The following is a 23,361-nucleotide window of genomic DNA, read 5'->3' on the forward strand; positions in this document are numbered from 1 at the left end:
TCCATTTCCATGGCTACTGTCTAGCACAGGACTCTGGCTGGCTTCCCCACCTCCCTCCTTGCCTCCATCCTCCACGCAGCTGCTGGAATTGTCTTCATTAAACACTGTTTTCCTCTGCTCAAGGGTCCACAGTGGCTCTCCATGACCACTTACTAGCAAAAGGAAATTCCCCACGAAGCCCATTACAGCCTGACTTCCCTGTCGCTTGGGGCCCCCATTCCAGCGGCCACCAGCCTTTGTACTACTCCCCTGCAAGGTCGCTGGGCGCTCACCTGTCTGAGCCCCTCCTGTCCTGTCTCTGCACCTTGGCGTGTTATAATTTCCCTCCATGGAAAGCCTTCTTCTCTCCTTTTTGCCCAGTCAGGTCCAACCAACACCTCTTTCAAAAGCTGGCTCAATTTTGAACTCCCCTAGGAACCTTCCCGAATAACCCACCAGATTCTCCTTGTCCTATTAACTGCAGATCTCATTTGGGTCTTAAGTACTCACTAGATTTGGCCTATGTTAATGTACACCTGCTGGTGTGTATGAATCCCTAAGTGTTTTGGAAGCTTTTCCAAATGTGCATGTTTCATGCCCCCCACCTTTTTTGGGTAGTACCTCTTTTTTTTTTTAGCATCTTTATTGGAGTGTAATTGCTTTACAACGGTGTGTGTTGTACCTCTTTTTTTAAAGCTAATTCCCACAGCCCAAATAAAGTGCACTAGATATAGCCGGACTTCAATAAATGGTGTCTCTGTAACTGCCTTTTTCCCCCCTCAAAGCCCAGGAGGAACTCCAAGAGCATATTTTATGGGTGACTTTAAAATACCTGCTCTTCTATTTGTGGTTTTATTGGTTTTGGGAGGAAGAGGAGGAAGAAGGAGAGGGAGATCTGGGTTTGCCAGACACAGGCAACAAAATGGCTCTGCTAGAGAGGCAGCCAGCGGGAGCAAGGATGTGGCTGTGGGAAAAACACACCAGTGCCAAGGCCTGGGCACTTGTAACGGAGATGCTCCATGGGGATAACGGGGAGAGGCAGGAATCCTAAAACGCTGTGCACTACAGATCTTTTAACTTATGAGGGTAACATCTAGCTCTTGTTTAGCATTTTGCAGCAAACAGCAATTTTTTTTCCAGTTTTTTTTTTTTTTTTTTTTTTTTTTTTGCTGTACGCGGGCCTCTCACTGCTGTGGCCTCTCCCGTTGCGGAGCACAGGCTCCGGACGCGCAGGCCCAGCGGCCATGGCTCACGGGCCCAGCCGCTCCGCGGCATGTGGGATCTTCCCGGACCGGGGCACGAACCCGCGTCCCCTGCATCGGCAGGCGGACTCTCAACCACTGCGCCACCAGGGAAGCCCTTTTTTCCAGTTTTGTTGAGAGATAATTGACATACATCACTGTGTCAGTTTTAGGTGGGTGATGGTTTGATCTGCATATATTGTGAAATGATTACCACAGTAGGTTCAGCTAACATCCATCTTCTCATATAGATCTAATGAAAAGGAAGTAGAAAGGAATAAAAGAAAAAAAAATTCTCTTTGGGATGAGAAGTGTCAGGACTTACTGTCTTAACTTTCTTATATATCATGAAGTGATGTTAGTTGGATTTAGGAGGTAGATGAAAACATTCCATTCATCAGCCGAGGGACTTGCCAACCTGGGTCTCCTGCCTGTTGTAAACTCAGGGTTCTCCCCACTGGGCCTGCTGCTTCATCTTACTCTGTAAGGTAAGGCTTTAGGGGTCACCTATCCAGTTCAGTGCCCTTATTTTAAAGGTCGAGCTGCTGAGTGGTTTCCTCATGGCACTGAAGTCCATGATAAGTAAAGCTGGGCCCTGAATTAACTCCCAATTAGTGCTCTTGTCACTGTATCACCAACACTACATTTTAGTCCTAATTAAGGTGCCAGTAGACCTTTTCGTGACAACCTTAAGACCAGTGCTGTCCAGTAGGACTTTCTGCTGTGATGGAAATGTCCTGTATCTTTTCTGTCCAATGCAGTAGCCACTGTGCACACATGGCAAGTGTGACTGGAGAATTTAAATTTAAATGGTCACAGGGGGCCAGTGGTTCCACATTGGACATCACAGCTCTAGATTCAGTATTTCCTTATGCTTGTCAGAGTTAGTAATTTGCCTAATCTGGGTCTTTACCTCACCTGCCTTCCCTTTTTACCTGCTGGGAGGTCCCAGGCAACCATGGGGAACCCAAAGGTGGGAGCTTGCTGGGGACCAGCATCATCAGAGCCTGTAGAAGAGAGAGGAGCGCCCAGAGCTTCCTGCTGTCGGGTGGGAAGTATTTTCAGAGAAGGAACCACCAGTTCCCAGGTCCCCTCCCTCCCAGCAGCCCCAGGCCAGCTCAGCACTCACACCTGGGGGGCCTTGGCCTCTTCCTGAGGGGGTCAGGCCGAGCGGGGCTGGACCGTGTGTCAGCGCTGGCGTGAAGGGGGCTCTGACGTGGCGATGTGGCAGTTCGCCAGCCTCTGCCGCGTGGTCCACTGTTACTAAGGAGATGCAGATGAGTTCACTAGGTGCTTCTGTCTCTAATTTCTTCCGAGACACACCTCAGAAGTCCCTTTGGTTGAAGCCTTTCTTTACATCTCTCCGCCTCTCTCGTGTGTTTGTGTGTGTCAGCGTGTGAATACACATACTTTCTTCCCCTATCTTGCATGGCTTTAAAAGTCCTAGTATTTACTGAGGCTGGACCCCCAGAAGAGGCTTCCAGAGGCAGACTTGTTGCTGCCAAGTCCAGTGGAAGAATCGGAAAATGACCCCCCCCCCCCCCCGCCCCATTAGAATAGCTAATGAAAGTGATAGGTTGATGGTCTGGCCTGGTATGACGTGACCCTCTCTTTGCCTGTTTCTTTTCCCTTTCTTGTTCACGTATTCTGCTTAACTTGAACTTTAATCTAATTCATTATTTATGCCTACAAGGAAAAAAATACTGAACTCTCTTTACCCGATGGGACAGGACGCATTGGGAGCCCTCACCCTCCATAAATGGAATCTGTTTACACGTGGAAATGGAGGGGAGAGGGAGAAAGAACTTTCCTCAGAAACTCAGTCTTTAATTACAGGACCAGAGGGAGGATTCTGAGCTCTGGTTTTCTGAGTCCAGGGAAATTGTGGAACAAGATAACCTTGACATTAACTGTTTAAGGGACATGGACGCTACTCATCCAGGTAGAAATGTGTCCTTTTGCTCCTTATTGCCATGGATGTTTATAGGAAAGTAGAAGTTGGTACTTCTGCGGCTCGTGGGCTTTCTGGTGAACCCTCAGGACACACTCCGGGTTTTGCCCGTTTTGTCACAGCTGGTTGCTGGGCAGACAGATGTGACACCACCCAGGGCATCCAGGGTCCATACGGAATGAACAGTTGGAGGCAGTGACTTGGAGAACAAGGCGCTGGGTTTCAGACTGAGGCGTTTCAAACAGAACCGGGGAGGGAGCATTCAGGGCAGCTGTGACCAAGAGTTATTATTGCCTTGATAAGAGATTTTTGCAAACTTTTCTCCCAGGAATGTGGATTTTAAGAACGGAACTCAAATTGCCATGAGTTGTCTTTTAAGTCAGAGATCTAATTGCATCTGCCTTCTTCAGAACCTTTCCTGCATCATTTTTGCCTGCAGACTGAAGTCCTTGCTGTCCCCCGCTGGCGCTCCAGGCACCAGGCTTAGGCTGTCATGGGCCGGGCAGCCTCCTGCCCACTGCACCGCCTTCTCTCTCCTCTGCTCTCATCATTGACAGGCCCTCGACAGACTTCCTTGCCTTTGCTCCAAGGGTTCATCCTCCCAACCCCCCTACCCCTGGCTTTGTCAGAACTCTAGCCATTCTTCAAGGTCCCATTGGAATTCCACCTCCCCCAAGAAGCCATCCCGTATCCTGAAGGCGACACTTTCTCCCGTCTGCAGTCTTATGTATCCCTCTCTGTCCTCTCCATGGTGCTCGTCACTGCCAAGTCTGCTTTCAGATTATTAATATATGTGTCTGACGCCACCACTGGATGGTGGGCCCCTGGACGGCCCAGCTGCCTCTGTTCATCTTCATATTCTGCACGGGGTCCAGGAAGGTTCATTGCATAAAGTAGGCACATTAAGTGGAGTTGTTCTTTGTTTCCTAGCTGAATCTGCTGGCCGCTTACTTTTAGTTCTTCATTTGCCTTTTATACCTGATTCATTGTTTCTAAGTATTGTGTAATCTATCCAGGCCCATTGTGGATTCAGAAAAGGGAAGAAAGTGGCCCCTGTGTCTATAATGAATTCTGCCCAGTTCATCTCAAAATCATTCAGATGCAGAACTAATTTTAGCTAAGGAGAATAAATACATTTTGCGCCAGTTGGAACTTGTTTCCTGCTCTTTAAAATCATCAAAGTAAAGTTTCACATTTGAATACAATCGGCCCTTTGTATCTTAGGGTTCCGCATCCGTGGATGCAGCCAACTGTGAATGGAAAATTCCAGAAAGCTCCAAAAGGCAGAATTTGAATTTGCTGCTCACTGACAACTACTTACATGGCATTTACATTGTATTTACACTATTAACATAGCATTTCCTTTGTATTAGGTATTAAAAATAATCTAGAGATGATTTAAAGTAGACCGGAGATATGCATAGGTTTTATACAAATACCATGTCATTTTATACAAAGGACTTGAGCATCGAGGAACTTTGATATCTGCAGCGGCAGGGGGTTGGGGGAGTCCTGGAACCAACCCCCCTTGGATACCCAGGGATACTCTGTTCAGATAGAACCCGGTTAGCGATTTAGGCAAGATTCTAAGTCTGCTGCAGATGTGTGGTAAGGCTTCAGTTCTCGTTGTTAGCCTTTAAGCATCTTTTTTTTTTTTAACTAAAAAAAATTTTTTTTCTTATAATTTTATTGGAGTATAGCTGATATACAATGTTGTGTTAGTTTCAGGTGTACAGCAAAGTGATTCAGTTATACATATACATATATTCATTCTTTTTTAGATTCTTTTCTCATGTAGGTTATCACAGAATGTTGAATAGAGTTCCCTGTGCTATACAGTAGGTCCTTGTTGGTTATCTATCTTATACATAGTGGTGTGTGTGTGTTCATCCCAAGCTCCTAATTTAGCCCTCCCCGCCACGTTTCCCCTTTGGTAACCATAAGTTTGTTCTCGATATCTGTAAGTCTGTTTCTGTTTTGTAAATAAGTTCACTTGTATCTTTATTTTTTTTAATTGTATTTTACATATGAGTGATATCATATGGATATTTGTCTTTCTGTGTCTGACTTACTTCACTGAGTATGGTAATGTCTAGGTCCATCCATGTTGCTGCAGATGACACTATTCCATTCTTTTTTATGGCTGAGTAATATTCCATTTATATACATATAAATATATACATATATATACACATATACATATATATGTATGTGTATATATATACATACCACGTCTTCTTTATCCATTCCTCTGACGATGGACATTTAAGTTGCTTCCCTGTCTTGGCTATTGTAAATAGTGCTGCAGTGAACATAGGGGTGCATATATCTTTTCGGATTATGGTTTTCTCCAGATATATGCCCAGGAGCGAGAGTGCTGGATCATATGGTAGTTCTATATTTACTTTTTAAGGAACCTCCATACTGTTCTCCATAGTGGCTGTACCAGTTCACATTCCCACCAACAGGGTAGGAGGCTTTCCTTTTCTCCACACCCTCTGCAGCATTTACTGTTTGTAGACTTTTTAATGATGGCCATTCTGACTGGTGTGAGGTGATACCTCATTGTACTTTTGATTTGCATTTCTCCGATAATTAGCGATGTTGAGCATATTTTCATGTGCTTTTTGGCCATCTGTATGTCTTCTTTAGAGAAATGTCTATTTAGATCTTCTGCCCGTTTTTGATGGGATTAGCCGTTAAGCATCTTTAGTGTTATTTCAGGGTATTGGTTTTGGAGGTGCGTTTTCCTAAACTATGTTTCTGAATGGTATTTAGATTGATTTACAGGTCAAATCCTGTTACAAGAAGTAGCTTGAACATGAAAACCTCTCTACTACCAAAGAATGCTGGGTCTAAAGATGTTAACTCATTTGACTCAAATAATATTCGGTTGAATAGAATTTTTGGATTTAAAATTTATGATCAAATTGTAGTTTACTGCAGTATTTCATTTCCTTTAAATATCTTAAAGACGCTGTGTTAAATCTGCAGTCAATTTTGTTGATCTCTTGGGATGGGAAGGAGACAAGGGGATGGGTGAATTGGTGGAGGAATCATCTTACAGGCAGACCTCGGAGATACTGCAAGTTTAGCTCCAGACCACTGCTATCAAGTGAGCATCGCAATAAAGCGAGTCACATGATATTTTTGGTTTCCCAGCGCATATAAAGTTACATTTACACTGTACTGTAGTCTGTTAAGTGTGCAATAGCATTGTGTCTAAAAAAATGTACAAACCTTAATTACAGAATACTTTATTGCTAAGAAATGGGCACCATCATCTGACAATGCAGGGTTGTCACAAACCTTCAGTTTGTAAAAAGCGCAATGTCTGTGACTCACAATTAAATAAGGGTGCCTTTGTATGCACCTGAAAGGAAAGAGCACCAGCCTGCCTCTCCCTCTCTCTATCAGCTCCATCATGAAGGCATTTCTCTAAAGTGGAAGCTTTCCTCTTGATGGGATACTTGGCAGGCTCATTGCACAAGGTTTTGTTTTCTTCAGTTTTGGAACAAACTATGCTCCTTTTATGTCATAAGATTTTTTCCCCCCTTTAAAGAAGAAAAAAGAAGAAAAAGTTTATTTTCCTCTGGTGTTGAATGGCCCCAATAGTTCCTCTGATCGTGATGGCGCTCAGTCTGCAGATGGCCTGGCTTCCTTGTACAGGTCCAGTGACAAACACCGTCATGCTTTTATGTAGAGCTGAGAAGCCAGAGCTGACCCGAGTGTGGTAACGGGGCTCTTACACTCCCCTGGTGCCTGAATCCATCCTCCGTCTCACCCTCAGCAGAACGTCAGGGGCGAGCATCGCCGCGGACAGGCTCCTGCCGTTTAGCCTGGCCAGTTCCCTTTGTTGAATCATGTAGCAGAATGATGTTTGATTGTGATGGTCATTTTTTTTTCTAAGTGCTGAGGTGAGACTCGTAATGAAGGTCAATGTGGGTTAGGTCTGAGCCTAGTAGGCAGATTATACCTGAAAGATAAAATCATAGAAGGCTAGTGCTGAAAGGGACCACTCGTTGTGTGGTGGAGGACACCAAGACCCATGCGCTAAGCAAATGTCAAAGAGTAAAGCTAGTGTCTGATCCAGGGCCAGAGCTCAGGCACCCTGGCTCCCATATTCCACATCTCTGTAAAGACTACATCAATGATTGACATGTGTTTTTGATCCCACGTTTTGCTGAGTAAAACATTTTGGAATATTTATCCCCAATATGTGTATATTTATTACATAGGAAAACAGAGTCTGCATCAGGTGGTTAGAACAGGAGAATTTAATATGGGGAATTAGTTACAAAGGATTGGAAGAGCTGACGTGATAAATGGGGCATGGCCGCACATCAACCCCAGATCAGCAAAACAGGAAGTCAGTATCGACCTTTGAGTCACAGGGAACATGATGGAAGCTGTCCAGTGGGAGCTGGAAGGCATGGTGGCCGCTTAGCCAAGAACAGAAGCCAAGGAGGAGATACAGCCCCTGAGATGTGCTGACCAGAATGGAATATCCTAGCTTCTCCTCTCTTCGGCACCCCCTCCATCTCTGGGCAGTACCTTCATTGTTTAAACCTAGCCGGAGTCGGGACTTCCCTGGTGGTCCAATGGTTAAGACTCCATGCTTCCACTGCAGGGGACATGGGTTTGGTCCCTGATCGGGGAACTAAGATCCTGCAAGCTAGCAGGAGTCTATGGCCGCTGAACCTGGGAAAGGTGGTCTGCAGGGTGTGCCCCCTACCATCCAGGGCAGTGGAGGAGAAGGGCTGGGGGACAGATCTCAGAGCCAACAGGAGAACAGAGGTAGATTACTTTCCAAACCGGCCCATGCTCTTCTGCGGTGTGACCTGGCCACTCCCCATTATGGGTGGAGCCCAGTCCCCTCCCCCGTATCTGGGCAGCGTTATGACAGCTTCCGCCAGTAGGGTCTGGAGAGAGACCCTAGGGGACATCTGAGACGAGGTTGGGAAAGGCCACGTGGCTCCCACTTCGTTTCTAGGTTTGCTTGTTCTCTGGACCCCCAGCTGCAGGGTGGTGAGAAGCCACCTGCAGAGGCCACTTCAGTGCTCCAGGCCACAGTCCCTGCTGAGCCCAGTGCCAGCCATGTGGTCGAGAAGTTCCAGATGATTCCAGCACCCAGCCCTCGGAATCACCTCCCAGCTGCTTGAGTCTTTCCTACTAGGCCCCCAACGTTGTGGGTCTGAGACGAGCAATCCCTCTGTACCCTATCCAAACTCCTAACCCTCAGAATTTGTGAGCATAATAAAAGGACTGTTCTAAGTTTTGGAGTGGTTTCTTACTCAGCCATCTATAACTGGAACACAAGTGACCAAGATGTTTATTTAGTACGTAATTATATGTGTATACTGTCTAATATGTGGTGTCCATTGTAAAGCACACACAAAACCAGAAATTAAAAACGGGTGAGATAAACTTAAATGTAAATAGAAGGTCTCACATTTTCTTCCCATGCCTAGTGAATGGTCTTGCCCAGATCCCGGGATTTGGGAGAGCACACATTATTCTATACATTGGATACACGGCCAGGGGAGGACAGAATCTGATTATATCTGGTCTTCTAAGTAGCCAATGACTACTCGAGCAATCTGTGAGGAAGAAAGATTGGGGGGAGGCCAGTGTTAGGGGAAGGACGTGATGCAGAGGTGCCCAGGGAAGGTAGACAGTAGGGAGAGGGTCAGGTAAATGTCGGTGAAGGAGAGATTCTATGAGATGGAAAGCAAGGCTGCCAGACAGGAGATTTAGAGATTTGTCCTGAAGCAGCATGAGGCTCCGAGAGTGTTGAGTTTCATTTCTACAAAGCCGTTCTCGACCATCACCATCTCCCAGTGTGGATTCCTGTGGATACTGTATAATGGTTAGCGTATAGAGATGTGTTACCGTCTCACTAATGCAAAGGGAACTATTACTGAGAACTGATTCTAGAGTTGAGTGCCTCAGACATCTGAATACTTCTAGGAAGAGATTTGGGTGGAAACTTTTTTCTAGTACCTCTCATTCCCTTTAAGGGACCTCTAGTGTATTCCGTATGTGCACACAATATGCACATATAGACACATACTTAAAGCGCTTACGTACATTTTAATCCTTATGTCATCCTCCCCCCCACCCCCCCGAAAGGAAAAAATCAGCAAAGGTCTTTGGGGTTTTCCTTTCATACTGCTATACATACATGGACCTACTGATAACTTAAAATGTACTTATATAGAAAACCTGTACAAATAAACGTATCTAATCTGTTGAGGGGAATTAATAAAGAAAATGGATTTTTCTCTTCCTTTTCTGACTTAGTCTGCATAGAGGCTAATTATCACCTTCTTCCTATGAATTCCCTTTTAGGAACCATGCAAGTCACCCGGATGTACTGTGTGGCCAGCACTGTTAAGGGTGTGGTTTCAAAGATAAATGAGACTCTGTCCCTGCCCTAGAGGAGCTTGCAGTCTAGAGGGAGAGATGGACAGATGATGGATAAGAATGTTCTGTGCGGTGGGCACTGTGATGGGAATGGGTGTAGTGTGCTCGGGAGCGTGGGATGGTCACTTAGTTTCCATGAAATCTCCCTAGAGTTTTGACAGATGGGGGCAGTTATGCAGCTCTGTCAACCGTGAATTGCATATGCTTGGCTTTTGGATGCAGTGAGCTTTCTACAAACAGACTGGATTATTTGACTTGAATATCTGTTAATGAGACAAGCTGATTTGCCCAAGGGGCCCTCTTCGCCCCTTATATTGAGGCCAAATGCTTTTCACATTGGATTTTCTTACTCTGCCTATAGGGTTCCCATCTCCCCCGCTCCCCCGGCATGAATTCTCTCTGGCCAGTCTACCAAGCAGAGAGACTGTTTGGGACTCACTCTGGTTTTTCAGTATTTCCAGTTCATTCCTGGCCTTGGCCGGTTTGCATACAGAAGGTTTCTTGTCCCGTGTCTAGGGTTGACAGATTTAGGGAATTAAAACACATTAACAGTTCAGTTTGAATTTCAGATACACAATAATTTTTTTTTCGTGTAAATCTTTTCCAAGTATTTCAGTATTTGCATACTTATACTAAAAATATTTGTTGTTTATCGTTGAAATTCAAATTTAATTGGGTGTCCTGTATTTTGCCTGGAAAGCCGTATCACCACTCTCCCTTGGCTTTACTCTTGAAATGTTCACAAGGGAGTGGGAAACGTCTGCAACTTTTCTCTCTAGAAGCACCCCTTCTGGAGTGGAGATTTCATCCTTTGTTTTCCTCTTTCCTGGTCCAGTTTAGCTTTTTTCTATGCTGTGGGTGGCTCAGCCTGTCAGTCAGAGCAGCTGTGCTGAGCTTGGTTCTGCTCGGGACCCTGGTGATATGAACCATCTGGCCCTTGGCCGAACTGCTTCTGCCCAAGTGATATTGTACCTAAAGCTTACTTTGTCCCACAGACTTCAGGTAGAAACTCTTTATAAAGAATTGTGTCTGAAGCCTGAGTCAGAGCCAGGGGTGTAGGTTCAGGGAGCAAAGGGCATTCACGGTCAGGCAGGGACCTGAGACCCTTAATCTGACACATCAGAAACCCTTTTTGTTTATTTCTTCATTGGGCAAGTAGCTTCTGGATTGGCAAGGAGCCAAGTCCACGCAGCACCAGTAATTCATTGAGCTTGCCGTTCATGCCAGACACCGTGCTACATGCTTTCACGCATGTTCTCATTTGATCCTCACACTAATTTAATGAGGTAAGTACTCTTATTACCTTCATTTTCCAAGTGAGGCAACAGGCTCAAAACAGTTGAATCACTTGCCCAAGGTTCCAAGTAAGTGGGCAAGCTGGGATCTGAACCCCAGTTAGCCCTGGGTTCCCACTTTGAACTATGATGCTTAGGCCTGGGCTGGGGGTCTCAGTAGACCTTTGTGGGTTGATTTGTCTGCCCTGTTTTAATGATTTCTAACAAGGAGGGATCCATTACACCCTCTTCAGTGACTTCTGGTGTGGGAGGCCCCATTTTTTCAGGCAGCTCTTTCATATATAAATATAAGGTTTTCTATCCACAGTAGAAAACCATTCCTGGGGCTTCCCTGGTGGTCCAGTGGTTAAGACTCCACACTTCCAATGCAGGGGGTGTGGGTTCGATCCCTGGCTGGGGAACTAAGGTCCCATGTGCTGCACAGCGCGGCCAACCCCCCCCCCCAAAAAAAAAAAAAAACCCAAACATAAAACCATTCTTCAGCATCAGCGGAAGAAGCAAACTGATCAACATTTCTGTATAAAGTGGAAGCTCTTCTGTTTCCTCCAGCCACCTCTGGTCTTTTCTCTTAGGTTCTGTAATCAACATCACGATCAAAGATAATTCAAGTGCCTATTTCCTAACGTTTAGTACGCTTTTTTGCTCTCTCTCTTTGTTTGTTTTTGTTTTTTTGTTTTGCGGTACGTGGGCCTCTCACTGTTGTGGCCTCTCCCGTCGCGGAGCACAGGCTCCAGACGCACAGGCTCAGCGGCCATGGCTCACGGGCCCAGCCGCTCCGCGGCATGTGGGATCTTCCCGGACCGGGGCACGAACCCGCGTCCCCTGCATCGGCAGGCGGACTCTCAACCACTGCGCCACCGGGGAAGCCCTGTTGCTCTCTTTTGAATTCCTCATCAATTACATGTATTAAGTGCATAGTAAATATGAATTTGATTGACTTGGATCTTGCATATTCTGTACTGCAAGCACAGCATAGCCTGGTGCATATCAAAAGTTGGGTGGTGTTTTGCTGCTTCCCTTTGAGTTGTGTCCATCTCTTGTTTGCCTTGCTGCCTACCGATGTGTACAACATTGAATGTACCTTCTTCTTGATGTTGTGGTTTGTGATCTTACTCAACAATACTTGAACATGTACACGAATTAAAGGGTTTGTTAATAACCCTGTGTCCATCATGGGATGCCTGACCCCCTGGTATAGAGGCCAGTGACAGTGTAGATGTCGTATGTGGCGTGATCATAAAAGCACAGCGCTCTGCACAGCTGAAGCCTCCCACCCCCCACCCGCCATGCCAGCGGCTCTGAGCTGCTTGCAGACAGCCCTGCAGCTTTCATACTTTAAGTCCTGTAAAGAGGCCCTGTGGTCCCTCTGGCTGAGTAGTTCAGATTGAAGGTCTTGGAAATCTGAGGCAGCCCTGGGAAAGGAGGAACAGAGAGGAAAATTTCTGCCCTTCGTCTCAGAGAGCCTGGATGTGGGAGAACTCTGGAATTGCAACAGTTGGGAACTCTTTTGAGATTCCTCTGTAGTGGCAATGAGCTTCTGAAATGGCTTTCACTTAGCTGAGGATTGCTTGCTGTCCAGGCCGAAATGAGGGTCAGCACCTACCTTCTCCCCTGATTTCTCTCCAGGAGCTCTGGATTTTTTAGCTTGTGGACTCAGCCCTGACCTGGATTCCTGAGCACTGTTCGTGCTGAAGCAAGGATCCCCTGATGTCCAGCAAGCACACAGATATTTCTGCTGTCACCTGTTACAGGGAGAATTGGCCTGCTCTGCTGGGTACCTGAGATACAGGGAAAGTAGTAGGGTCTCTGGGAGCACCCTCTAAAGGGTCAGTCAGCTAAACTCTCCTTTCCCAGGCACTTAGTTGTTTCAAAGAAAAAGTGGTCTGCGGCAGTATGGCAAGTTTGTGGTCCCTGGGTTGCCCGAGTAGCTGCTCATCAGTTTAGAGGGACCAAAGTGCCAATGACTCCAAATGGTCCCTGTGTCCACAGAATTCCCATTATTCTCATTATTCACCGACTGGCTTCCTTACATTGAGGGCTGCCTAGGGACCACACCTCCTGAGTCTTTACTGTGAATCAAGTCGCACCATCTTTGGTTACGCTGATGGCATCGATGTAACCTGCATTCAGAGGAATTTCATATTTTCTAACCAGAGGTAGAGCTGCTCCTTGCAGAATCCGAGTCTCTTAAGTCTGAGCTCCTTCAGGAACATGGCTTTTGAATGAACAGACTTTGTTAAGTCACCAGCGTTGGCTGCGCCACCACCAACTGTGCTACAATCTTTGGCATCAGAGCAGAACCGGATGACTCTGGCAAAAATGAATTTGAGAGGATATAAAAAAAGAAATCTAAGACCCAAATCTGTAGGACTGTGCTTTATCTGTGAACAAAGAAAAATAGGACTTCCTTGCTATTTACAGTGCTGTCTCAGCAAGGCACACACTTCAGCGTCTTTAGTCCCCCCAGAGGGCTTACAAAGGTTTGCCGTTCTTTCATCACAGTGCAATTTTGAATTTAACATTTAAACATATGGGGCAGGATTGGATTGATCCTTGTGAAAAGAAAGCATTTACCCGAAGGATACCCCCTGGCAGGGACTTTCTTTAGGCTTTTGCTATGAGGCACTGTGGCTATATTTGCCCCAGAACCTTCTTTCTTGTTTCCATTCAACAACAGTTTGGCATTTTGTATTGTATTTACCCGTGTGCTAGTTTTAGGTACCATCTTTCCCTCCCCCAATAGCATTTTTTTCTATATTTAATTGAAAGATAGCTGGCTTTTGAATGAACAGGTGTCATACTTTCGGGGTGTAGGTGCAGCTCTGGCAACTTCTGTCATAGTTTTCTTGTAGAGATGTCCTGAGGAGAGTGAAAAGAACACTTTCGATTGAAAATGTGCTGCTTCAAAGACCACAATGCTAAGACTAGATATTTTAGTACAGTGGGATTATCGGTAACGCTTTCCCTCTCTCTTTCCTATGTTTAAAGTGTTTGTATTACTTTTTAATGAAAGTAACTTATTAAAAAGCATCACTGAATTTTAAAAATGTGCTGCTTCCTTGGTCCTGGGACAGGCCAGTAAGCCTAGAGGGTGATAGATGACATCAGATGAACGTTGTAGAAGCGATTTGGAGAAGAAGTCCTGCTTCGTCCTCAGCTTCGCGCTGTATGGCGGTAATGGTTGCCATGGTGATGTTTTGGCGTCATCAGCAGAGGATTTGGGCAGGGACTGGGAAAGGAGCCACAGCCACAGGTGGGGTCCTACAGGATCCATGGCCACTTTTTATGTTAGGGTTTCAAGTTGGAAAGGAGAGGACGGAATGGATTATTGAAAATATAAGATACAGGATGGAGAATGTCCGTGCAGATGTTGAAATATCACACTGCAGGATGTGGCGTAGGGTTGCTACTGGACATGGGGGCAGGGGGGATGTGTGTGGAGTCGTGGCTGTCTTTGCTCCCATCACTGACCACAGTCCTCCAGTGAGGGGAAGCGTGATTTCTGCGCTGTGTTCCAACTTCCCTGGCAAAGGATGGTTCGTTCACACGGGCTCTGCTGCTTGCTGGGCCAAGCTGTTGACTCTCCCCTATTGGGAGATACCGAGGAGAAGAACGCAACACACAGCCTAGGTTGGTGTAATCCCAGGATCATTAAGGGACGTGGCGAGCCTTAGCCTTTTCCTACCCTGAGGGGATGTGTACACTCAACTTCAGGATTTATTAGCTACGCTGGCCGCACCTTAGTCAGCGGGAAAAGCAACAGGTCTGCAGCGTTCCGGAAGTTCTCAAACACAGAATCCCTCAAGCCGGAGAGCAGATGCTTTTGTGAGCACGTGAAGACTTTCCACGGAGCATGAAGACAGGGATAATGTTAAGGGGCTTCATTTCTAGTTTGCTAGTGTATTCTTTCCTCAAATTGATCTGCTGGAGAAAGTACTACCCCTCCCTTTCATGGTTGCCCTTGTCTACTTCGCAAAAGACAAGCATCTCTCGTTTTCCTAGAATTTTACTATATACATTGCCCTAAGCTGAAAAAACTTCTTTGGGAGCGGGGAGTACACATAAAGGAATAATTAGAAATATTGGTGTTAGGGGACACTTCTTTATTCAAAACACCATACATAAACTACCCCTGTATCCAGCTTACTAAGAGATATATTTCTAATAAGGTTTTTTTTATATTTGTGTTTTTTCCATTGTGGTAAAATACACATAACATAAAAACGAATAAGATTTTACTATTCAGGTTGAATACTCATCTGTCAAAATTTATAATGTATTTATGTTATTTTCCCTGAACGTTTACAAATAATAATTGTAATATTATCTCAATCCAGAAAAGAACAGTTAAACATTTCGAGCCCATGATTACAGGTAACAGGTAACAGGAAGAAAATAATCATAAACTTCAATGTATGTACATACTTTGGTGGCAAAGAAGCATGATAGAGCGTGATCATTAAAATCATTTCGAGCATGACATATATCACACTAGCACACAATCCTGTGGGGGAAATGAGACAGAAATACAATGTCAGGGAACCAAGGAAATGATATAAGATTTATAACACTTAAAGAAGAGCTCTTTCTTATATTTTGAAAGGGGATGGTGGGGGATATCAAGTTACTCTAGTATACATATTCCATTGAATTCATTTAAAAGAGTGATGGAACAGTTTATTTGAAAATGTTTATGTTTACTCTATGGCAGAAGTTGTCTCCTTTGGAACCGTTTAGATTATGGTGAAAAGAACTTAAAAGTCAGTTTAAAAACGAACACCAGGGGCTTCCCTGGTGGTGCAGTGGTTGAGAGTCCGCCTGCCGTTGCAGGGGACGCAGATTCGTGCCCCGGTCCGGGAAGATCCCACATGTCGCGGAGCGGCTGGGCCCGTGAGCCATGGCCACTGAGCCTGCGCGTCCGGAGCCTGTGCTTCGCAACGGGAGAGGCCACAACAGTGAGAGGCCCGAGTACCGCAAAAAAAAAAAAAAAAAGAAAAGAAAAAAAATACAGACACCGGGGTACATCATTTTTAAGAATCCCTCTTGTGGGTAACTGAGCAAAACATTCGAAAGCACTATTCACATCCTGCTCCGCCTACTGCCGTTTTTAGATATTGATACTGACTTCAAAACCTGACTTTCCCTGTTTGCACCTTTGACCCACCAATCTTTTTACTCTCTATCTCCATGGAGTGGTCTGCACCATCTCTGGAATGCCGCACGGGGCTGCTCACCTCCACTCCCAAATCGGGCTTGTTCATCTACCTCCCGGCATCACCGAGTTGTGTAATACGGGCAGCGGTTTGGCATCTGAGGCTTCCTTTTCGGTGTCTGCACAGGAATTGAGTCTGGTAATAGATGGTTTACGTCCAAGTCCGAATGCATCATAGTTTGCTCCTGAAATCAGTCAGGTGAAGAAGCAGTTGCTTAAGTTACCTCATTGCAGACTTCAGCTGGGCTGGGACTGACCTGTTTTGCCACTGTCCTTATAGTCCTGAGTTGACAAAAGAGAATACTGTATGCATGGGAGTCCGAGCCATCCCCTCATTGGCTCAGGCAGCTGATCTCCTTGTAGGATTGCCACACTTGTAGGTGCTGGTGTACCTATTGTGCTTGGTGGAAAGGCTAGTTCTGGAGGGGGGTTAGAGAGAAAATCCACTGCTATTGTGTGCACAGGGACTTAGCGCTGTTTTAACAGGTTAGACAAAGGTTCAGGTGTTAGCCCCTGCAGTGAGTTCCAAAAGCAGCTTTTCCCAGGATCCCACGGGCAGAGCCAGCTTCAGCAGGAACACCCAGGAATGCAACAAGAATCTGTAGTGATACAGAAAACAGTTTCCGGAAAGGAAGTGTAGCTTAGTTACAAAATTGTAACACCTCATAAAAATGCTTACCTTGCCACTTCTCACTCTTTCTAATGTCATAACAGTGATACATCCAATGGAATAAGCAGCTGGAACAAGGAGAGTAGCAGTTACTTAGTTGCATTGGGGGGGCGGGGCACGGTGGTGCTGTAGCTTTCTTTCCTTTTTTTTTTGGTCAGACCTCAAGTCTTTAAGCCCCTACATACTCTTAGTGTAAACTTAAGAATTTGTGCCGAATCACTCTATTCTTGAAAAGCACGTAGTACTAGTAAAGCCGTTTATTTTTCTAACCATAGTCATCTGAGAGGTGAAGCGTGTGTGATAAGCAACTCACAGTTTACAGGAACCATACAAATGAATGTACCCAATTGTCCAGCTCTTGGAAGAATTAAAGCTATGAGCATGTTATAAACGAGTAACTGAACTGATGGCCCCAGCTCTCCCTCTCAGCTGGGAACCTATACATTTCTTTTGTGTTCTAGATTACCTATCCTGGTCCGAGACATAGTAACTGCATGAAAAATACTTGAACGATTAGGCAAAAGCCTTATTATTTATCTGTTAAAACTGAAAGAGATGTTTCTTCCTTGGACTCAAGTCAGCTCTGGGTTCATTCATTGCCCTAACTAACTTCATGATCTTGGGCCAGTTGTTTTACTTTCCCGATACTACTCACTTGTATCATTTGTAAAATGAAGAGCACAGAGTCTGCCTTTGTAGTTTTGAGAGGACTAGAGAATGTGAGTGTGAAATGCAAAGTAGTTGCTGAGCGATTAGGACCTCAAAGGCATCTGAATGAGGGTGCCCCTGTGCACGGGGCTCAGCTGGAGCCTGGTGTACAGAACTGGACAGGAGGTCCCCCAGTTCTGAGATTTACACAGCTCTACTGCCGTTGGGAAGCAGTATAACTGGGGCAGGTGAAGGGTTCCGCCTGTAACAGCGCATGGTAGTCATTTGGTTATTTAGGCTATGAAATGTTGGGTTGTGTGACTGAGACAGTGGCTTTGAAATTGTCACTCCTCCACTGCACTGTGTGGTTAGAGAAAGGTTTTAGCAGATCATTGAAGGCACTTCTGGGAAGGGGTGTGTGGCGGTTCAGACCATAATACCTTTTTTAAAAAATTTTTTATTGGAGTATAGTTGATTTACAATGTTATGTTAGCTTCAGGTATACAGCAAAGTGAATCAGTTATACATATACATATATCCACTCTTTCTTAAGATTCTTTTTCCATATAGGCCATTACAGAGTACTGAGTTCCCTGTGCTGTACAGTAGGTCCTTATTAGTTATCTATTTGATATATAGTAGTGTATATATGTCCATCCCCATCTCCCAGTTTATCCCTCCCCCCTTACCCTCTGGTAACCATAAGTTTGTTTTCTACATCTGTGACTCTACTTCCATTTTGTAAATAAGTTCAGCTGTACCCTTTTTTTTTTTTTGCGGTATGCGGGCCTCTCACTGCTGTGGCCTCTCCTGTTGCGGAGCAAGGCTCCGGACGCGCAGGCTCAGCGGCCATGGCTCACGGGACCAGCCGCTTCGCGGCATGTGGGATCTTCCCGGACCGGGGCACGAACCCGTGTCCCCTGCATCGGCAGGCGGACTCTCAACCACTGCGCCACCAGGGAAGCCCTACCCATTTTTTGATTGGGCTGTTTATTTATTTATTTTTTTGATATTGAGCTGCACAGAGCATAGTATTTTGGATTTGAGGAATGAAATAAGAGAAGACCTAGATGGGAATGGAAAAAAATTAGATTAAATGGGTAATGAATAGGCCCATCTGCATAAAATTGAGGTTGTCCTTCCTAGATTTTTTTACAAAGGAAAATTAAAGAAAATTAGGAAATCTGGATATATTGATAAAGGAATTTAAGTTCATTTATTCATTCATTCAATAAATACTGAGTTTCTACCATGTGCCGTGAACTGTCATAGTGCCAGCGATACGGCAGTGATCAGGCAAGGCCAGCTTCCTGCCCTCATGAAGCTTTTACTGTAATGGGAGAGACAATAAACAAACAGATGTGAATATACTGATATCAGAGGGTGATAAGGACAGTCAGTAAAACTGAAGGCAGATGAGGGGATGGGAAGTGATGGACATTTCTATTTTAGGGAGATTGGGCAGGAGAGGCCTTTTGGAGAAGGTGGCATTGAGCAGAGGCATGAACCAAATGAGGAGGTGGATCATGTAGGTAGATAACTGGGCCGAGAGTGTCTCAGACAGAGGCAAGAGATGCACAAAGACCCTGAAGCGGAAATCTGCATTTTTGTTTAAGGAAAAGCAAGTTGGCCGTGCCCGAGGGGGCAGCGAATGGGCAGAAATAGGGGAGGTGGGCCGGGGAGGTAGTCAAGGGCCAGTTCATGTGGGGCTTTGTGGGTCACGGCGAGAACTTGGGATTTTATTCTAAATTCATTGGGAAACCAGTGGGGAATTTTGAGCACGGGCGTGACTTAATGCTCCTGTATGTAAGCAAATGATCGTCCAGAAAGTGCCGTCTTTAAATTATCATTCGATTTGCATTGCAAGCCTGATCAGAGGGTTCCGTTCCCCACGCAAAGGGTGTAGTAGAGGCCAGCAGTTACTGGCCTGGACTTTAACCTCAGACAGACTTTCACATGAATCTTGAATCTACATCCTAAGCTTTTGTAACTTTGGGCAAAATGCTTAAATTTGGTCCCCTTCTCTTTTCTCATCCTTAAAATGGTGGAATAAAATAAGATCCACTCGCAGGACTGTTTTAGGGATTAAATGAAATATCCCTGAAGTGCTGGCACGTTGCTCCACAGGTGGTGGCCGTTTCTCTTCTCATCCGAGTAGCACCGAGACTGGGAGTCGGGCCCCCTCATCCCTGGGCTGTCCCTTGCTTCACCCACACCCCGTACTGCCTGCCACTGAAAAGATGCTTTTCCTACGACTGTGATGGGGCGGCTCTCTTCAGGGAACCGAGGGATAGGGGGACGTGATCAAAGTGCCCGGCAAGCCAGGTGACTCCAGCGGCGGCTCTCGGGATCCTCTGTTATCCATCCTCACGGGGAGGCGCGGTAATGAAATTGGGCTCAGTCTCCGGGTGCAGTGCTGTGTGCGCAGCAGGCCCTGGGTGAATGTTTGTGGAGGATGAGAATCCTTTAATGTGATTATCATCTTTATGGAAAGATAGTGTACTGTTAACTCCCATTAATTTGGATCCTTTTAACTTGTATGATGTCAGACCTGATTTTTCTACTTCATGCAAAATAAAGAGTTGGACATAAGTGACTTACCTCAGGACTTTATAAAAAATAGATTCTTACCTAATTTAGGCCGATCAGGGCATTGTTAATGAATTTGTCTCATTTTCTTTTATTTAGTATTCCTGTGTCTCTTCCTTTAAACTGTTATTTGTACAGCCATTCAAAGTCATAAGATAATTAATTCCAGAAGATTTGAGTTTTCGTTAATTTTGATAAGATATTCTAGCCTTTGAAAATTGCAAATGAATTCGATTTAATTACGTTATTCAGTTGTAAAAGTTAGGTTCCAGCAGAGTAAGTGCTTGGGTGTATGGAAGAGTTGAGAGGGTACGTGGCAGGGTGAGGACTGGAAGAATTTTTCTTAGGCCCAGGTGAATTCCAGGGCAAGAAGCCGGGAAGGGGGTTCCTGCTTAAAAAGTGGATCAGTAGGATGTTCTGAAGTCCTGGGCTGTTTTCCCACCTCCGTCATACGAGCTGTTCCAGTGGACAATTCCAGTCCCTTCCCCACAACCACCCACTAATGAAGCCTGTGGTCTCAGGAGGCTTTGCTTCCAGTGGGAAAGGGAAAAGGGTGGTAGTCGGGGGAGAGGTTTGTCTGCGGAAGATGGTGGAAGGCAGCCCTTTTTCAGAGGTTTGTAAAAGAGTGGATTAAAGGTTGACTGCCTTGGGGCACACAAACGTCAACCAGGTGTGACTCACACATCTGCACCATCTTTGACCTTTTGCCCAGGAGAGGGCAGTAACATGCTAACATTTAAGCTTTTCCAAGTGGTCCTTAATAGATGCTGCAAGAGCCCGGTCAGAGTCACAGGTGAGCCTCATTTGCATTCTCAGCGGATCAACGTTCAGTCTTAGGTTTGTTTTCAGCCTTTGGTTCCCATGGTCCGCACGCACATAGATCTGGAAGTGACACTTTCTCCCGTTCATAGGATACTAACATACTGGAAATCTGCAGCGAGGCTCTGCCGTGTTTAATACCGTGAGTGCTGTAGGCCTTGGCTACCACTTCCCAGTGGATCAAGTTTAAGCGCAGATTATGCCGCTGTATGTCAGCCTTGGAGGTGGCTGTCCTACTCCCGACTTTACTAGACTAGCAAATGACTCTGTCCAGGGTTATATTCTCCATTCTACCACGTAGCTGGGAACCTTAGACTTAAAAACAAGAGGTCCAGCCCAATCCTGTGCCTTACGCAGGGTTTGAAATGCGAGCAGCATCTTCTTTCTCTTGTCGCTTAGTCCATCTTCACTGCAGGAAGATTTGGTGGCCTGCCACAGTCTTATCATGCATATGACTAAGGTTGTCAGCTTTTCTTTGGGAGAACTTTTTGGCCCTGTGGGGAGTTGTGTGCTAGTTCCAGGCACTTTTATCTTTTGACCAGGCTCAATATGGGAACATAATGTAGTCTCAAAGTACTAAAAATAGGAGGCGGCATTGGAATATAAAATAATCCTCATTACCTAGCAACACGGTTTTGATCGTTCTTGGTAACTGGCTTAGCTTTATCCAAGAGCCACAAAGAGTGTGACTCTCCTACCTCCTCCCCTCCCCTCCCCCACCTGCTTGTGGGTATGCCGTCTGCCTCTGGGGCCAGTGGTACCCTCTGGGGGGCACCAGCTTAAATACAGTGGTTAATGAAAGAAAACATGAGAAATGAAGGGAAACTGTGGACAGGATGAGTGGTGGGAGATGAGGCGGTGGAAGGTTAGGGTCAGCGTGAACTGGAGCCTGGAGGACCCTGTGAGCGCTCGGTGAGTCACCTACTTCCGGTCATCACGGGGGTAGGCGTGTGGACAGTATGGATGCTTCTGGGCTGGGCGTGCGCGTGTGCGCGTGCGTGTCTCTGTGTGTGTGACAGAGAGAGAGAGAGAGAGAGAGAGAGAGAGAATGGGAGAGGGAGAGATGAGGATGAATACAGAAACATTCACCTATCACAGACCGACTTATTTAGCAGAGCAGTTCTGGGATATTAGTGCAATGTAAATGTCACCTCTGCTCCCTTATGGCCATCCAGCCAGGCTCCTGTTTCCCACTGTTGAGTGTTCAATGATTTTCCAGCCATAGGGCTTCCCTGGCCTCTGCTAGCTTGCTTCACACTCTGTGGAGGTTCAAGTATTTCTTGATATTCAGCCTACACTTGCCTTGGCTCAATTTCGCCGCACTATCAGCTGGTTATACCCCCTGTACCACCCTCATAAATCAGTCTCTTCTCCCATTTCATCTTTTTGTAGTTTGGAGCCTTGTCTGTTTCTGTGTATGTGTGATGGGTTGAGGGCAAATGGGAAGGTGAGAAAAAAACCTGAAACATTGGGGAAAAATGCCTTCTGGCTGTGCTCCACAGAGTTCTTTAAAGGTGAGGAGGTTTCCTTACTCTGCTCTTCCATAAATCATAAAGCAGGCTGAGGTAAAGCGCATCACAGTGCATCTGAGGGACTGTATCACTCTCCCAGCAGATGCAGGGGGTGCTAGTGGTATAGGAGGGCGAGGGGAACAGGGTGGCAGCTCGGAAAGGCAGGCCCCCTTCAAAAGAAGTCTTGGTTTCATTTATAATGATGAAACTGTAAATATCTCAGGGGACTGTGAAATTTAGCAATACCATCTGTGGATTTCTGACTCTTTCACATATTCATAAGCTTGTGATGAATGTTCTACTGGATCAAGAACCTGCGTCCATGGGTTTTCAGGTCACTGTAGTAGCTTCCCAGCTCCTACCTCGAGGCTGGAGCTAACACAAAGGGGCCCTTGTATTCTGTGCACTCATGTGGGGTGACAGTGTTTCTTGGGTTAAAAACACTTTGTGTTTTTAAACTGCTCTGGTTCCACAAGAGAATTTTTAAAACGACTAGATTTTAGTCAACTAAGCTCTACTACAGATCAATAAAGTTGATCAGTACTACTGTTAATAATAATATTAGGTGGTAATTCTAAGACTGCATTCAGAATAGACAGGGGGTGGGGAATAGTCCAATCGTTTTGATGTGAGGTTTTATTTTATTGTAATCCTCTACTTCTCTTTCCTGGATGGATGTGAGTTGGTTAAGTTGGTGATGGTGATGACAAAAAGAGGAGAGAAATGTTTAATTACCTTTATTAAACATTTAAATCAATTTTATTGAAGTAGAATTTACATCAAATAAAATTTAGATATTTTAGGCATATAGATCAATGACCTTTGACAAATATATGCAACCACATGATCACCACTCTAATTAAGAAATAGAACACTTCTATCATCTCAGAAAGTTCCCCTGTGCCCCATTGCAGTCCGTTTTACTCCCCAACTCCCCGACCCAAGGATTATTAGTCTGACTTGTAATCTCTACAAATTAGTTTTGTCTATTCTAGAATTTCATATAAATGGAATTACACA

General features: G+C 45.4%; 1 protein-coding gene across 10 annotated transcripts in view; it reads left to right on the forward strand.

Moving 5' to 3' along the window:
* Positions 1–23,361, forward strand: part of GRIN2B (glutamate ionotropic receptor NMDA type subunit 2B) — a 630,348-nt gene that overhangs the window by 238,816 nt on the left and 368,171 nt on the right. The window contains exon 9 of one of the 10 annotated variants that reach the window (XM_079936840.1): positions 10,757–10,883. The exons of the other annotated variants lie outside the window; for them this stretch is intronic. The gene's annotated coding sequence lies outside the window, so the exon portion shown is untranslated. The remainder of the gene's footprint in view (positions 1–10,756; positions 10,884–23,361) is intronic. 10 annotated transcript variants of the gene reach the window in all.

Source organism: Stenella coeruleoalba, assembly GCF_951394435.1.
Source record: "Stenella coeruleoalba genome assembly, chromosome: 11".
In the NCBI taxonomy this organism is placed as follows: Eukaryota; Metazoa; Chordata; class Mammalia; order Artiodactyla; family Delphinidae; genus Stenella; species Stenella coeruleoalba.